This window comes from Nyctibius grandis, chromosome 2 (assembly GCF_013368605.1).
Source record: "Nyctibius grandis isolate bNycGra1 chromosome 2, bNycGra1.pri, whole genome shotgun sequence".
Lineage (NCBI taxonomy): Eukaryota > Metazoa > Chordata > Aves > Nyctibiiformes > Nyctibiidae > Nyctibius > Nyctibius grandis.
The window spans coordinates 27,792,558-27,798,557 of record NC_090659.1 but is presented as its reverse complement, the minus strand read 5'-3'; positions in this window follow the sequence as shown (position 1 = coordinate 27,798,557).

Sequence of the window (6,000 nt, the reverse complement as noted above, 5' to 3'; positions counted from 1 at the left end):
AGTTTTATTTTACGCTACAGCGTTGAAAAAGAAAATCAGTTTGCAGGCTTATACTCCAGTTGTCCTTGAAAGCAGTGGAGCTGCCGGGGACACCAGCTCTGAGGAACGCCTGCTCAGACCTGGCAAACCTGCTGCTGAGAAACTCCCACTACCAGGGCAATTCCTGGGAGCAGTGATAAGCTTATGCCATGCATATGTGCTGGGGCCAGTGGTGGACCGCATATCCAAGCTTCATGAGCATTCGAACAGAGAGACAATAAAATTTTTGCTGTGTCCAACACTGAAACACCAGAAGGATTTTTTTGGTGCTGAGAGTACAGGGAAAATAACTGAAGTTTCCATGTCGGAAACAAATTTATGAAGATAATCTGTGAAGTGAAACAAAGGTTCTCAGATTAAAGTCTATGAAATGCCAGATTTTGGCAGTGGAGCACTCATGGTCATGACAGGGAGGGGTGGTGGAAGGGAGAGGACCATACACAGGGTGGGGACTCTTCCTCAAAGTGGACAAGGAGAACAGAAGCAGAAAAACCCTCCAATACAAATTCTTGGTTTTGAAATAGTGAAAATATTCCATCTGAAGGGATTCTTCTGTGTTCCTACTGATTATACACCAGAGCCAGATAGCACGTAACTGTGATATATTAAACAGTTAAAAGGAAAAATATTTATTTTCATTTTCTTATGGATCCAGGTATGTCCCAAGTAACCATGAGGTTAAAAGTACTCATATAAATTGAAAACCTACTACGAATTTTAGGAAAATACATGGACTGCAGAGAAATCTAGGTTGGAGGATTTTTCCCCAGAAAAATCAATGCTTCATTTAAAAGAACATTTCGACTGTCATTATGAGAATTGCTGTTTAAAACAACAAGAAAAAACCCCAACCAAAAAACCCCCACTTGCTAAAGGTAAAATTAGATTTGTTCTATCAAATCATCTGTGACAATGGAAGAGTGGTGGAGGAGGAAATGCCACATTTGCTAAAAGCTTTATTTAACTTCTGATCTGTGGCAGAAAACAACCAAGAGCTGTTCAGGGAGGAGGGCTGGAGGAAGCTGTTAACCAGACAATAGCTGAGACTGTCAAAACCAGTCTTATTTAGACCAGGAAAAGGGGGTTCTGACAGCACAGTTTTTGTAAGTGCATATCCAAAATTAGAGGTCAGAAATCACCAGCAAAGGCAGCAATTCACAACTGAACCCCAGCTATTTGCTTTTTGTTCCTAAGGCTCCCACATCAGCTTCTGCCTGAAGACTTCAAGGTGCAAGACTGAAATAGAGGCATTACGGGGGAAAAAAAATAACGACCCAATTTGTTTGTGCAAAATATCATCAAAGAAGTCAAACACAGCCAAATTTGGGACAGCACTGCAAGGTCCAGCAGGTGGGTTCACCTAAAGTAAAAATAGAGTGTGTGTACGTATGTTAAGCATCCTCCCACAGCTGGAAACTAAAGGGTTAAACACATCTTCCTTTCAATCTGGGTTCAGAGCCACAATTTTATTTACGAATTAAAAAGTCGTCTTTCCCACAGTCAAAGTGTTTACGGAGTTCAGAAATGATCCGTGCAGTCCTGGGTCCAGACCTGTTCTTGCCGAGAAAGGTCTCCTCCGGCGCCCTCCTGCAGGTGCCAGCCAGAAGCAGGCTCCTCAGGACACCTCTTACTCGAGAGGACAATGTGAATTAATTTTCTGGGGCTGGCCTCTTCCTGCACAGCTTACATGAGCTTCATTTCGTCAGCTTTAACCTGCGCTCTGCCAATCCCTGAACCAGGCTAATCCTGTGTGTTTTAGCATGCAGGGCACCCCAGCAAAGATTCAGGATGGGATGAAGTGGGTTACTTTTATTTATTTATTTAAGTGCCTGTGCAACTCAAATGGGGAGGAAAACTTGGCAAGTCAAAGAGAATCAGAGTAATACTTCAATGCCTTTCCTTAAAAACGAAGGTTACAAAAAGCACTGAAGTAAAACAACGATACAGGCTGGTCAGCCTCACTTTCTGTTCGTTGTGGTTGATTAGTACAATGTTGCTATATTCAGATTTGCAAACACACAATGATGTTCACATTGAACAAAAACGCTGAACAACAAAACCCAACCCCAAATCCCAGTACCCCGCTATCAGCTATCTCCACTGGAATTAGAATTTGCATAAAAGATTAATTTTGTAATAATTTTATTTAAAACATTTTAAATGTTTAGAATTTAAAAGTTCTTAACATTTCGTCGTACTGTTAAATCAAACTATGTAGACATAAATAGGCTTTCAAATAATTACATTTGCTCCAAAACCCAATGGCAGGTTGGCTTTATTATTTTTTTAAACTGTTTCCTTGTATAAGCTTTGCTAACTTAAGTCCTCCGGAGTCATAGTGTGATGGATGCAAAATCTTCACTGTAGGACAAAAAGCTCCAAGAAACTGTAGGATGGCAAAAAAAGCTGAGCAAAATAACTTCCCTTTTGGTTAACTGAGGAGCTCTGCTGCTGGCAGAGGCAGGTAAGAAGTGTCTGAGCACGCTGCGTAACTGCACTGAGGAGCGAGAGAGCAGCTCACAAGTGCGAACAACGGAGGCAAAGGTGGACGGGCAAGGCGTTGTCTGCAAAATTGCCAAGCTGGACTAGAGCAAGAGAGTTGTGAGAAGGTGGAGAACATTTCTGATCCCTTTTGGAGGGACTCTAAGTTTGTCACATGGCAACCTAAAAACCTGCCTTTGTTCATTCAGGCCTTCATCAGCAAATATTTTGTTTAGGGTCAAGCAAGGAATCCTACAGAGCTCTCTGCCTGCTGCTTTCCTAAAACTAATCTCTCTAAAATGATAAACTGAGTTCGATGGGGAGAGTGGAAGTACCTTCTCAGACAGCCTCTCCTGCTCTTCTAGATCTCTTGAAGTCTCTCCTTTATTAATTCCTGCCCTCTTTCATTTACTTGCACTGAGATTTACTTGCATCCTCCCATCTTGTCTTCCAATCCACCTCACCTCCTCCTGCGCATGGACAACCCAACCCAATGACCAAAGCTGTCCAAGGCATGAAGAGCAGAACAGAACAGTCAACACCAGCCCAAGAGAGACTTTCCCACTCCCTCCCAGTTGCAGGCAGACTGTCCCAGCACCTGGGCTGGGAGGGTGGCCATAGGGACGCAGGGAGGCAGCCAGGGACAGTTCCTCTACCCAGCCTGTGGTAGGACCTCCCCAGGATGCTGAGCACCTCTGGGCCAGTCTGTGCTGCACTCCTGCCTCCTGCTCCCTTCAATCCTCCCTGAGTTTAAGATAGGTCTTTGAAAGAGAGCTGTGGCCGGGTGGGTTTTGTTGTTGCAATTCTTGCAGGAGAATAAATCAAGATGCTTCTAAAATTGCGATTTAACAGCTGCTGCCTGATTGTGGTCCTACTCTGCCCAAAGGGACTGAAGCACAGAAACAACATGGAAAAAGGGCAGTTTTTTCCTTGGACGCTTACAAATATCACCTCATGCTCACAGCTTTCTGTGGCTGACATCATAATCCCTGTAGTGCACCACAAAGCTCAGAGCAGTGAGGATCTCCAAGAGCCTCACTCTCAGGGGATACTGAGAGGACTTGTGAGTTTAGGCAAAAGCACGTAACTTTAAGATGGAGCCTGCCAAGTTTATAAACAGCATTTTACAGCATATTTGCCTGCAATGGATCAGGGTTTGGAGACACAGGAGGCCACTGTCACCCCTATATTTCTCATGAAATGCAAAACAGGACCCCTTGTTTTACCTTTTTTTTATAGCTGTACAAGCAGTCAGATCTCTGGCACCTTCTGCAACCCACACAGTGAATCTCGGGTCTCCCTCTCAAACCCCTTCAGCCAGGCGGAAGAAGAAACTTCAATTTCTGCAGAACGCATCAGTTCATTGAGGTCTCCAGTCCCCCAAGGAGAAGGTGACGAGCAGCAGCAGTGCCACTGCAGAGCCACAACCGCTCTGTGCCCAGCCCTGGTACTGCTGCCCGCAAATACCTTGCACAATGTAGGGCTGTACAGTACTACATATTATGAAAGAAAAGAGGGCTCTTTGGAAATACTTTGGTCAGGATGACCTGTGTGACTTTCTGCTGATGTCTGTCTCTGAGGCTGTCGTAAAAGTTAAAAAGATGGAGGAGCGCTGCTGTGCCCCACCAAACTGGTCCAATAGCTTCCATCTGCCCACAAGCTAGGTAAACCTGCACAATAAAACCGACACAGCTGATGGGTCACCTCGGGCTTCAGCTGCATACTTTGTCCAGCATCACTACCTGACCGTGAATGCCACTGATGTTTCAAGGTCATATCATCTGTTTAACTGAAGTAAATGAAACAAACCTCTTCCATGATGCCCAGAATGTGCTGTTTGCAATCAACAGTGTGTTTGAATAAAAGGTTGATTCCCTCAGACTTAAATCCCTGTTTGAGCAGCTTACTCTGCAGTAAGGGTTAAATATGGATGGCATCATACTGCGCCAAACTGCATCGAGCAAGAGGTGGGGAGGGGGTGTGTGTGTGTAGGCAAACCTTTTTTTTTTTTTTTTTTAAGAGCACCCATCTGCAGCAAAACAAACACAGAAGCGTGTAGAGGAAAGCAACTTACAAACCTGATTTCAGGACCAACAAGTGTGCTTTCAAATCTAAGATGAATTCAAGGTGACTATGAACAACTATATATAGACCTGGGCACCTGGAGCACAGAAAAGAATGAATTTATTTCTAAAGCTTGCCCTGGTCCCTATTTGTGAGGTAACATGAAAGGAAAGGCACTACCCAGCACAACAGTCACTCCCAAGGTAAATTCCGCCCACAGAAATCAAAAGGAATATAATGTTTCTGAGCATCCAGAGCTACCCCAAACGTACATGTTACACCTGTGCATTCAGCATGGAGCTCTGTGAAGGTGAGGGACTGCACCTAGCCTGCTACATGAGAGGGACAGGACCCGGCCTGGGCCCTTGGGACAAATGGCCCTGACTGACTCACACCCACATGTGTCCAAACCTGCCCTGAGCAAATTCAGCTTGCGGAGAGCTAGCTGGAGTGGTCCCACACGGAGCTGGGAAGCTTGCCAGCCTGCAGGTTCTGCAGGTCAGCATGGCCAGCCCAAGTTCGCTCCCTGGCCCACTTTTATTTAGCAGGGAAAAACATGCTTGAACTGAGACCACCCTTTGGAGCCTGCTGCTAAGCGGAAAATTCAACAGCGTGACTGCTGCGGGTTCCCAAGAGCTGCCTGGCAAAAGCCGAGGTCAGCGGTTTGGTTTCCCCAGCCAACTCCTGCATCCCTGCTGGTGCAGCGCAACAGGGTGGAGAACACAAGAGTTGTTTTTCCATGGCAGCAGATGGGAGAGCTGCTCAGCAAACAGCTTCTCATTTGGTGTCCTGACACATTAACCGAGAGCTGAACTGGAAAACTTGAACCCGAGAGTGCAGAGTAAGTGGAAAGGGTAGAGCTGGGTTCAGACACAGGTTAGGTCTCAGCTGGTAGCTGGCCACTCTCCTCTGGGCGCTGAGGTGACAGCTAAGCAGGACTCATGGCTAAGATGGGCTCAACCAGCTTGCTTCAGTGGGGGGGAGGATGTCTCAGTAGTATTTTGAAGTTACACTTCAGTTCTCACACAGTAACGTTATTAAAATAGCTATTTTCCCTAGGAAACACTCAGTTTTGCCGGCTGTCCAAACAGTTAAGGCATACATCCGTTTTACCCTCTTTTTTTTTTTTTTTTTCCCCAAGCTCATTGGGAATGTATACAAACACTTATTTGCCTTGCAGCTTTTGATGGGAGAAGGACAGAGGATAGATGTAATTAAACACGATCTAGTCTGGCCTGCTAGCTGATGTTTTAACAGGTCAGCAAGTCAAAGCATTAGCTCTTATTTAAGAGCACGAGTATGTGATAATTGCAATATTGTTCAGTATTGTAGAATTGCTTCTGTGGAGGTACACAATGAACAACACGGCTTCTCAGCTGTGCATGAAAATCATGACACGTTCCTGCATTACAGCAC